Source organism: Aquarana catesbeiana, linkage group LG08, assembly GCF_042186555.1.
Source record: "Aquarana catesbeiana isolate 2022-GZ linkage group LG08, ASM4218655v1, whole genome shotgun sequence".
NCBI classification, from domain to species: Eukaryota; Metazoa; Chordata; class Amphibia; order Anura; family Ranidae; genus Aquarana; species Aquarana catesbeiana.
Genome location: NC_133331.1, coordinates 122624515 through 122636543, shown reverse-complemented (window position 1 = coordinate 122636543; position 12029 = coordinate 122624515). Strand labels below are relative to the sequence as shown.

At 42.5% G+C, this 12029-nt stretch overlaps 1 pseudogene; it reads left to right on the top strand.

Annotated features, from left to right (window-relative positions):
* The first annotated feature begins 6033 nt into the window (after window positions 1-6033).
* Window positions 6034-8365, top strand: LOC141106007 (cell surface hyaluronidase CEMIP2 pseudogene; annotated as a pseudogene).
* Window positions 8366-12029: the final 3664 nt, after the last annotated feature.

Sequence of the window (12029 nt, the reverse complement as noted above, 5' to 3'; positions counted from 1 at the left end):
AGTGGCACATCAGGCTGGGCAGCAGACAGGAACACTCCAGGCTGGGCAGCGGGCACTCCAAGCTGGGCAGCAGGCATGGGCACTTCAAGCTGGGCAGCAGGCATCGGCACTTCAAGCTGGGCAGCGGGCTCATCAGGCTGGGCAGCGGGCTCATCAAGCTGGGCAGCGGGCTCATCAGGCTGGAGAGCGGGCACATCAGGCTGGAGAGCAGGCTCATCAAGCTGGAGAGCAGGCACTGGCACTTCCGGCTGGAACACTGGCACCTCAGGCTGGAACACTGGCACCGAGACATCAGGCTGGAAGGCAGACACCGAGACATCAGACTGGAAGGCAGGCACCGAGATGTCAGGCTGGAAGGCAGTCACCGAGACGTCAGGCTAGAAGGCAGACACCAAGACGTCAGGCTGGAAGGTAGGCACCGAGACATCAGGCTGGAAGGCAGGCACCAATACATCAGGCTGGAAGGCGGACACATCTGACTGGAAGGTAGGCATGTCAGGCTGGAAGGCAGGTACATCAGGCTGGAAGGCAGGCACCGAGACATCAGACTGGAAAGTGGAGACATCAAGCTGGAAGGCAGGCACAGAGACATCAGGCTGGAAGGCAGGCACCGAGACATCAGACTGGAAGCCAGGCACAGAGACATCAGACTAGAAGGCAGGCACAGAGACATCAGGCTGGAAGGCAGGCACAGAGACATCAGGCTGGAAGGCAGGCACCGAGCCATCAGGCTGGAAGGCAGGCACCAAGACATCAGGCTGGAAGGCAGGCACTGGGATGTCAGACTGGGTTGGATTAGCTGGTGCGGAGGCAGGTTGGGTTACTGGCAGGATCGTCTTGGTTGGAAAAAACTTTTGTTTTTTCTTTGGCTTAGCCACTGAAGCTCTGTAGGTGAGGGGTGCAGCAGACTGGAAAGAAGGATTGGGATATGGCAGAGAAGAGGTAACAGTAGCTGGAGGAAGTTCCTGTGGGTTTGTGGGCAGCTGAGAAGAGGCAGGTGGGTTGAATGCAGGATAGGTACAGGGAGCAGAGACTGGATATGAGTATTTGGTTGGCAGCAGCGTATACTGAGCTGCAACTGTGGTTGACATGGGTGATGGGGAAACATACATTTGGGTAGGCTGGTGTTTGGTGGCAGAGGTGGTTTGTTTGGCTGGAGCTGCTTGCATCATGTCAGACCATGCTGAAAGTATAGGTTGTACAAACTGTGCTTTTAAATCTCCCTGTCTAACAAAAGACTTAGCAGACACAATGCACCCCGCAATCACCTGTGGGGAACAGGCTGAATAGTGCTCACAAAAATCGGCTGGATCATCTTCAAAAAGCCAAACTAGGGATACAACCTGATTCATATCAAAAGGAGGAGTGAAATCATCACGGCCCTCTGGAATACAGGACAGGGCCAGCTCAGTACAGATCTTGATCAAAGGCTGCACCTCCCCAAACAATATATAACCCTGATCGACCAGGGAGTGAGCCAAACCTATAGTGGCAAACAACTGGTCATTAGACCATCCTTTCAAAGCCTGGTGGCAATAATCATCACTTTCAGATGCCAGCAGAGAAAAATAAATAACCTCATCGGCATTCATGTTTGCAACCAACTGAATCAAAATGGTTCCCCTGTGCAGCCACTTCTGGTCAGGGATGGCCCTGGTATTCTGTCATAAACCAGATGTGACCAGAACTGTGTGACTTCGACAGAGTGAACCAGACATAAATAGGTGAAAGTAAGTTTATGAAGGAAAATGCATATGTGAACACACCACCAATACAGAGTGGACAACCAAACAATCAGTGATATAAAACCAACCAGCATATGTAGCAAGAGGGAGTACCAGAATCGTAGTCAAGCCAGGCCGGGGTCATAAACACGGAATCAGTAGCTGGGAAGGGAGATGAACAGGACAAGAGAGGATGGATGGATCACAGGAGGGACGTGTCAGGTACAAGGCTCAGAGTCCGGAGTCCAGGGTTCAGGGTTCAGGTAACGGACAGGAAACAGGATCAACAGGATCCACAGGTTCCAGTTTCCAGGAATCAGGAATCAGGCTTCAGGTTCAGGCTACAGGATCAGGAATCAGGAATCAGGGTAACAGGATGCAGGTCAGGGCTCAAGTACAATACCAGGGCCACATAAGTGTGCAATTGCCGGGTATGTATACTGCAGCTCTGCTAATTAACGTCAGGTGAAACCTGTCTGCAGAGGGGAATACCTGCTCCATACTGCCAGGATCCATCCGCTGGTGGACGCCAGTACTGTGGCCCAAAGATGACATAACATTAACAGGGAAAAGTTCTCCTGACAGTTCCAAACTGCCAGGAGACACCTGCTGGTGGACCTCAGTACTGCATGCCAAATAACAGATATTACCAGCGGATGGAACATTTCCTGACAACGCCACTTACGATGACGATCACATGCCTCTCAATTAATACCCGGGGACTAAACCACCCAGCAAAAAGGTTCTCCCTGTGGAAGGAAGCTAGTAAACAAAATGCGGATATCATATGCGTCCAAGAAACCCACTTCCAACTGAACAACGCTCCTAAGTGCACGCACAAAGACTATCCACACATCTACATGGCTAACACACCAAATAGCAAAAAAAGAGGAGTCCTGCTAGCTTTCAAAAACTCACTATCAATAGAACTTAAAGATATTTTTATTGATATGGGAGGCAGATACATTATCTTCACAGGAGATATTAATTCTAAACCATATACAGTAATCACACTGTATGCCCCGAATACACACCAAATTCGATTAATCAAGAAGGTCCTGCACAAAGCTAATTCAATGAAATACGGCAATCTCCTGATGTGCGGTGATTTCAACATAACCTCAGATCCGACTCTGGACACTTCTTCAGGCCAATCGAAAGGAACTTTATCCCTTCAATCCACTCTCCATCAGGAGGAACTATTCGACGCATGGAGGTGTCTACACGCCACAGAAAGGGACTATACCTTCTTCTCCAAGAGACACTCCTCATACTCACGAATAGACACGTTCCTAACGGATAAATGGCTCTTACAAAATGTGAAATTGACTAGAATTCACGATATTACGTGGTCTGACCACGCTGCCGTATCCATGTCAATTGCAGAGAGGGGAATCTCCTCCACACCACCCATCTGGTGCTGTAATACACGACTTATACAAGAACCTAACTATCACAAAACAATCTCCCAGCATATACAAAACTTCTTCTCAGAAAATAGTGGCTCAGTGAGCAATCCATTTACTATATGGAATGCACATAAGGCCTTCATAAGAGGCATCTTAATACAATTAGGAGCAAGAGAAAAAAGGAAACAGGCTCAGCAGCTAAACACGGTTCTAGATGAAATACATCTTATAGAAACCCAAAATAAAACATCCCCATCATTACCACTTATCAATAAACTAAATTCTCTTAGAGAAAAACTTAGAACAATCCTAACCTAGCAATATGACAAACACCTTAGATGCTTACGACAAAATTATTATGTTAACGCCAATAGAGCCGGCAAACACTTAGCGAATAGATTAAAAGCAGCTTGTACAAAAACTAGAATAGCATTCCTTCAACATCCTACACTACCACATAAAATTACAAACCCACAAGAAATAGTAAATCAATTTGCATCATACTATAGCTCATTATTTAACCTACACAAGGATACCAGTACACCCCAACCAACTATAGACAAGATAAACTCTTTTTTGAAGAACATAAATCTACCCTCACTTTCTGAACAACACTTAGAGAATCTAAATGCTCCGATCACCATACAAGAAATAGAAACAACTATACACTCACTCCCCAATGGGAAATCTCCCGGTCCAGACGGATTCTCTAATGAATATTTTAAGCTGTTCACCAACATTCTCTCACCACACGATATTTAACAAAGCTGCTGAGACTGCCTCTCTTCCACAAGAAATGCTGAGAGCACATATACGTAGTAACACTACCCAAACCAGGCAAAGAACCCACCACACCAGCTAACTTTAGACCCATCTCCCTACTCAATTCAGATACCAAAATATACGCAAAATGATTAGCCAAAAGATTAACAAACATTATACCCACTCTTATAAAGCGAGACCAGATGGGCTTTGTGAGGGGAAAACAAACCTCGGATGCAACCAGGAGAATTGTTAACGTGATACACTATGCTGAAAAGACTTGAACGCCTTCTCTGCTGTTATCAATTGATGCAGAGAAGGCATTCGACAGGCTCCACTGGACCTACATGGAACAAACCTTAATCAAGTTTGGATTTAAAGGCCCCATATTGCAAGCTATTATGGCACTATACTCATGTCCGTCAGCGCAAGTGTATTCGGCGGGATTCCTATCCGCAACCTTCAATATCACTAATGGAACGAGACAAGGGTGCCTCCTTTCCCCTACTATCTTCAATATGATGATAGAGCCTTTGGCTGAGTCTATAAGAACACATCCCCTGATCTCGGGCTTCCAGTTTGGAACTAATACTCATACCATTAATTTATTTGCGGACGATGTAATCCTGCTCTTGACCAATTCCACCATTTCTCTAGAACAAGATCACAAAGTCGTTATTGACTTTGGGGAAATATCCTATTACAAAGTTAATTTCTCTAAATCGCTAATCTTAGATATGGGCGTTTCAATTAACACCCGTAACACACTACAAACACAACTACCATATATGTGGAGCAAAGGGAGCATCACATATCTAGGGATTGCACTTACCAACAAAATCTCCACAATGATAAAAGCCAACATAATACCCCTGACTGCCAAACTGGAGGCCCAAATCAGAAACATGTCAAACAAAGAGATATCGTGGTTAGGTAGAATTACAGCTTATAAAATGATGATATTGCCGCAAATACTATATGTATTCCGTACCCTACCATTGAATATTCCTCAACAACTCATCAAAAAGATTGCAAATACTGGCTGGAGATACATATGGAATGGGAAAAAAGCCAGATGCTCACGAAACAATCTCACATCCCATAAAAAAGCAGGTGGAGCGGGACTAGTGGACATACATGACTACTTCTGGGCAGTACGCCTAGACCAAAACAAACACTGGTTCCAAACAAATGATGTACCATTATGGGTAGACATTAAAAAGACAACAGTACAGACGGAAGATTTACCCTTACTACTCATAATAGACAGGTGGATACCATGGGACACAAAAACAATGTCTCCTACAACACAGATATCATTAAAAGCATGGAGATTCATAAAAGGACAAACATGTAGAGACAAACAGGACACACAGTATAAAATACCCTTAACATTCTTAGAAACAATGATTCCAATGCTGAAAGTCAGAGACTTGATAACTAAAGGCATAGCACACATGTCTGACTTGTATAATGGTACACAACCTAAATCTGTGGAACAACTCATGACACAATATCACCTTCCAACGGATACAAAGTTTACATGCTTGAGGATAGTACACTTCATCAAATCTCAACCCACACCGACTATATCCCTTCTGAGCAACATATGGCAATTTTACTCCACAGCTAAACAAAACACAAGAGTTATATCCTTCTTTTATAACATTACCAGAGATAAACTCACACTAACAAAAACTATAGCAATGAAAAAATGGGAGGAAGAACTAGGTATAGATGTTTCAGAAGAACAATGGCAACAAACCTTCAAAGAAATACACAAAGCCTCTCACTGTGTCAAACATTGGGAATTAACTATCAAAATGGCAAATAGATGGCATTACACTCCATACAGAATAGCACATTTTTTTCCTGGAGCTTCCCCACACTGCTGGAGAGCCTGTGGAAAAATAGGAAACCTACTTCACATGCTTTGGTACTGTCCTACAGTTAAATGCATTTGGAACCAAGTATTTCGAATGATATCTACACTAACAGGAGTACTCACTCCTCCAGACCCGGCGCTGGCAATTCTACATCTGAACATAGAAAAATTCCACACAGACTTTAGGCCAGTTTTAACACATATACTATTAGAGACTCGCCTATTGATCTTACGAAATTGGAAATCCAATACAGCTGTGTGTACAGCCATGAGGGATAAAGTATATGGGAACTATATTCCCAATCCAGCCACTGACTGCATGGCAGCGTCCACATTTTGGATTGCAAATCCTAACAATAACCTCATTAACAATGCGGCAGCTGGCTCTCAGGATGCTGGGATCTGGTTTGTTTTTCACAAGTCTTCAACTGGTGAATCCCATGGGCTGTACCCAGATACCAAAGCTGAGCTTACACCACTTGGCATATTCTACAACAACAGAGTTCATTCTAATTTTAAGGCTGGTTTGTTTATTGACAAAGGTGTGAAGACCACACATGCAAGTGCTGAAGACCCTAGAGAATATCTGTGTCTGGACAACAATGCAAGATTTCGCCCCCATGTTGATGCTGATCCACAGAAGCCTAGAGTTGCTGCTGTAATTGATAGTCTTGTTGCCTTCAAAAACAATGATCATGGTGCTTGGGTGAGAGGAGGCGACATTATCATACATAACTCTGGGTTTTCTGACAATGGAATTGGCCTGACATTCGCCAGTGATGGAAGCTTTCCAAAAGATGAAGGCTCTAGCCAAGAAGTCTCAGAATCTCTGTTTATTGGAGAAAGCAGAAATTATGGATTTCAGGGAGGCCAAAACAAATACTGGGGGACTGGAGGCGTCTATAATAAAAATCGCACACTCCCTCGGAACAGGACTTATCCAATCAGAGGCTTTCAGATTTATGATGGGCCGATTCGCCTTACAAAGAGCACCTTTAAAAACTTTATGCCAACACCTGACAGATTTACCAGTGCTATTGGCTTCCTTATGAAAAATCCGTGGCAGCTTACTCCAAGAAATAATGTCTCATTTCTTAAATTTGGAGCCAATGTTTCATTGAGAGCATTTTTTGGACAGTCTGGACCATGGTTCGAAACAGGTGATCTGGATGGAGATAAAAATTCTATTTTCCATGACGTGGATGGATCTGTTACACACTATAATAATACTTTTGTTGCCCGAATGGATAATTACTTGGTCAGGCACCCTAAATGTATAAACATCACAGAATGGAATGGAGTTATCTGTAGTGGAACATATGCACAGGTCTATATTCAAGCTCGAAATCCACAGAATCTCACAGTGACCATTGCAAGAGATGAGTACCCATCCAAGCCTATGTCTCTTAGAGGAATTAACCAAAAGGCTCCTTACCAGCAGTATCAGCCGGTAGTGATGCTGCAGAAAGGTTACACCATACACTGGAATGCACAAGCTCCACAAACCATTCATCTTTACCTAGTAAACTTTGATAAAGGTGACTGGGTCAGAGTCGGCCTTTGTTATCCACCAAACACCACCTTTCAAGTGATGTCACAGATTGTTAAAAGCCAGACTTTTCCTGTAGAAGAATACCAACCTGTGAACTCCATAGATGAACTGGAGAAGAGCCGAACACAGGCAAAGTACTTCTTTGACAACAGTGCTGGGCTACTTTTTCTCTTTTTGCAAGCAAAGCACAATCGTGAAAGTAACAGCTACTGCGCTTCTCAGGGATGTGAACGAGTTATGATCAATGCTACATTTCGAACCAAAGCAAACAGCAACTGTATGACCAAAGCCTATCCCAAATATTACAAAGCACCTACTGCAATCAAGCCAATGCCAGCTAAATCAACTGCCACATGTACCAGCTGTGGAGCGTCTCAGGTGGTTTTTACCAGTGATCCTCACAACCTCTACCTCCCTTTGGAAATTCAGTCTCTTAGTGAAGAAGAAATTCAACAAGGGGCAACTGAATCATTCATTGCGGTTAATGGCACCAAGTATCCATTAAAGAAAACTGGTATATTAGTTGTGGTCATCGATGCTTGCTCTGGAACAGTTAAAGAAGACTTACACTTTCCACAAGAAAATTCTGAGCAACTAGAAAAATATTTAAGAAGCAAAGTTCCTCAAAGATCAGTAGTAGTTTTGGCATCAAGGGGAAAGGTTTCAGATTTCAAAAATCTTGCACAGCAATTGCATATTCTTGGAACAGCCAAACCACCACTTCTTCAGATCAAAGGTAGCATTGCCTTCTTAGGATTCAGTGGAAAGTTTAAACCATCCTGGACAAGACTATTCAAGAGTCCTGCAGGACAGGGCTTGGGACTAATAGAGAGCTATATCCCTCTACAGCAGGAAGCATATGAGTGCCGAAGAGTCAGCACAAGTAAAAGAAAAGATGTGGACCTCTTGAAAAAAGCTTTAAACGCACATTAAATTAATATATGCCTTAAGGATTAAACAAAAAATGTGAACTAACTTATTTAATTTATGGCAATTACACTGTTATCCAGCGTAAATCAAATTACTGTTTTATCACAGAAGGGAAGCCTAAAATCAAAGCCCTAATGCCAATGCACCTTTTAGTTGTATATAGTCATGATTGTTTTTTATGACTGTTTTGTAAAGATAGGTTTTACAGTTGTGATTTTTTTGGGTGGTTTTGTATGTGCTGTAAACTGTATTTGTTTTTTTTTTTTTTATACTTTTATATCACTGATATTTTATAGTGTTTATAATTATGGATCTGACTGGAAGCGTTTTAAATTGTGTTTCTTTGCACCATGGTTTACTTGAAAGATGTTTTCATTAAAATCTTTCTGCAAGTTAAAAAAAAAAAAAAAAAAAAAAAAAAGGAAATCCAATACAGCCATAAATCTGTCAGACATTACCAAAGCGGTTCATAGAAACTATACCTTCGAACGTCTCTTAGCAATCAACTCAATGTACAAAGTTTGATAAGTGCTGGTCTATATGGCCCAAAGGTTAAGGTTAATGTTGAGGTTAAAATATAATAATCTGATAGTGGACGTAACTACCATTGAGGAAAACGTAAAGTACAGTAAATAGAAAAATGAATAATATGAATAGTCAAATTATTCTGTTTACAATTTTTTAATTTCTCTGTTGTATTGACAGCAAAGCAATATAATAATTTCCGTGACGTACATAGATAGAGTGTGTATATCAATATTGTCTTTTTATGTTATGTAACATGTTTCCTTATAAAACCTTCAATAAAAACCATTGAACCAAAAAAAACAAATGCCAAAGGCCTGAACCACCCGGCCAAACGATTCTCAGTGTAAAAAGAGGCCTCTAAACAAAGAGCGGATGTTCTCTGCGTGCAGGAGACTCATTTTCAACAACAAAAAACCCCGAAATGCATGCACAGAGATTACCCTCACGTTTTTCTGGCGTGCACACCTGATAGCAAAAAGGGAGGAGTGATGCTAGCCCTGAGGAACTCGTTATCTTTCCAACTCAAAGAGCAATACATAGATGAAGGGGGCAGATACATCATAGTAAATGGGGACATAAACTCCAATCCGTATACGCTTGTCACATTATACGCTCCAAACAAGCACCAAATCCGCTTCCTGAGGAGAGTACTCAGGAAAACCAGATCCATGCAATATGGAAATACTATAATAGGAGGTGATTTCAACCTTATAGCAGATCCCAATCTGGATACTACTACAGATAGACCAAAAAGATCAGCGACAATCCATACTCTTCTACATGAACAAGAACTGTTCGATGCATGGAGATGCCATCATGCCAGCGAGAGAGACTATACGTTTTTTTTCCGCTAGGCACTGTTCGTACTCTCGAATAGATATGTTTCTTACTGATATATGGCTCCTGCAACGTCTTCATACTACCCAGATACAGTATATCACATGGTCTGACCATGCGGCAGTATCTATGTCCATTACTGAAAAAGGTGCCTCTCCCTCACACCCCATATGGCACTGCAATACTAGGCTCCTACAGGAACCCCACACTCTACCAGTGCTCTCTCAGCATCTCCAGGAATTCTTCCACAACAATAGCACACCCACAACAGACCCATTTAATCTATGGAACGCTCACAAAGCGTATATGAGAGGCATACTGATTCAATTAGGGGCTAGAGAAAGAAAAAGACATAACACTAAACTGTACAATCTCCATATGGATACTTCAACCCCACAACCAACCACAACCACCATTCAACACTTCCTTCAAAAAATACAACTTCCTACACTGACGGAAACTCAGCTTACACAGGTGAATGCTCCATTTTCCACTCAGGAAATAGAAGACATCACTAAAACACTACCAAATGGCAAATCACCAGGGCCGGATGGGTTTGTGAATGAATATTTCAAGACATTCAAAGAAATCCTAGCCCCTCACATGCAACAAGTGTTTACAAAGGCAGAACAATCCTCTTCATTCCTGCAGGAGATGCTGAGAGCCCACATTGTTACTCTACCCAAACCTGGGAAAGATCCCACCACGCCAGCCAACTTTAGGCCAATATCTCTTCTCAATTCAGACATCAAAATATTTGCAAAATTGTTGGCCAAGAGATTGTCAGATATTATTCCCTCTATCATAAAGCGCGATCAGATGGGATTTGTGAGGGGGAGACAAACCTCAGATGCTACCAGACGTATCATCAATATTATTCATCATGCTGTTCAAACACTAACGCCTTCTCTGCTACTATCCATAGATGCAGAGAAGGCGTTTGACAGGGTCCATTGGACTTATATGGAAATGGTGTTTGCCAAATTCGGCTTCAAAGGTCCAATCCTCACAGCTATAATGGCTCTCTATTCATGCCCGTCAGCACAAGTTTACACATCGGGTTTCCTATCCAATCCATTTACAATTACCAATGGTACCCGCCAGGGTTGCCCTCTATCCCCTCCAATATTTAATTTAATGATAGAACCCTTAGCTGAGACCATCAGAACACATATAGATGTCAAGGGCTTTACCTTTGGACATGACAAACACGTCATTAACTTATTCGTCGATGATGCCATCTTATTACTGACGCACCCACACACCTCTCTCCCACAAGCACACACTATCTTGACAGACTTTGGTGCAATATCTTACTACAAAGTTAACTTCAACAAATCCCTGCTATTGGACATGGAAGTCTCCCAAATTACAAAAAAATCACTACAAGACACTTTACCATATGCATGGAGCAAAAAAGGTTTCTCGTACCTAGCTATCACCCTGACTAATACCACTACATCCCTAGCAGATGCCAACTTTAAACCATTCATAACCAAAATTGAACAACAACTAGCAGACATCTCCAAAAGAGAACTATCCTGGCTAGGTAAAATAGTGGCATTTAAAATGTCTATCCTTCCACAAATCCTCTACTTGTTTCGCTCCCTGCCCATTCCTATTCCATCCCACTATCTAAATACACTGTCTAAAATCATATGGAAATTCACATGGGGAGGCAAAAGAGCTAGCTGCCCCAGGAGCAACCTTCTCCCACATAAAATTGTAGGCGGTGCAGGGTTAGCAGATATTCACGACTACCTATGGGCAACAAGACTAGACCAGCTCAAACATTGGTTCCACGCCACTGATTGACCTCTATGGGTAGAAATAGAGCATCCCTACCGACTAAAAATACTATCTCATTTCTGATGGGTGATATATGGGAACCCTGGGAAACCGGGGGGTTTTCGCCTTCCATACAAATATCCATACAAGCATGGAGATTCCTCCAAAAACTTGACGACAAAGATATGCACAACTTAGAATATGAATTCCCTATAGACTTCTTACAAACGAAAATTCCTATGCTCTCATCTACGGTTCTCCACACACAGGGTATAAAATACATACAAGACTTCACTACAGGACCAGTGCCAAAACCGGCAGAACAAATAATGACTGAATACAAACTACCCAAAAACTTGTTGTTCTCCTGTATACGTATTTCCCACTTTTTAAAGGCACACCCTATACCCAAGATGCAGATACCAAATAAAGCCTGGCATTTTTACACATTTACCCCACAGCCTGCCAAAGGAATATCGCTATTCTACAACCACATACAAACCAAACAAACCTTTCGTAAAACAGCTGCCATTAGGAGGTGGGAAAAGGACCTTGACAAAACCTACACTAATGAACAATGGCACCACACCTTCAATGAAACAGACAAACGCTCC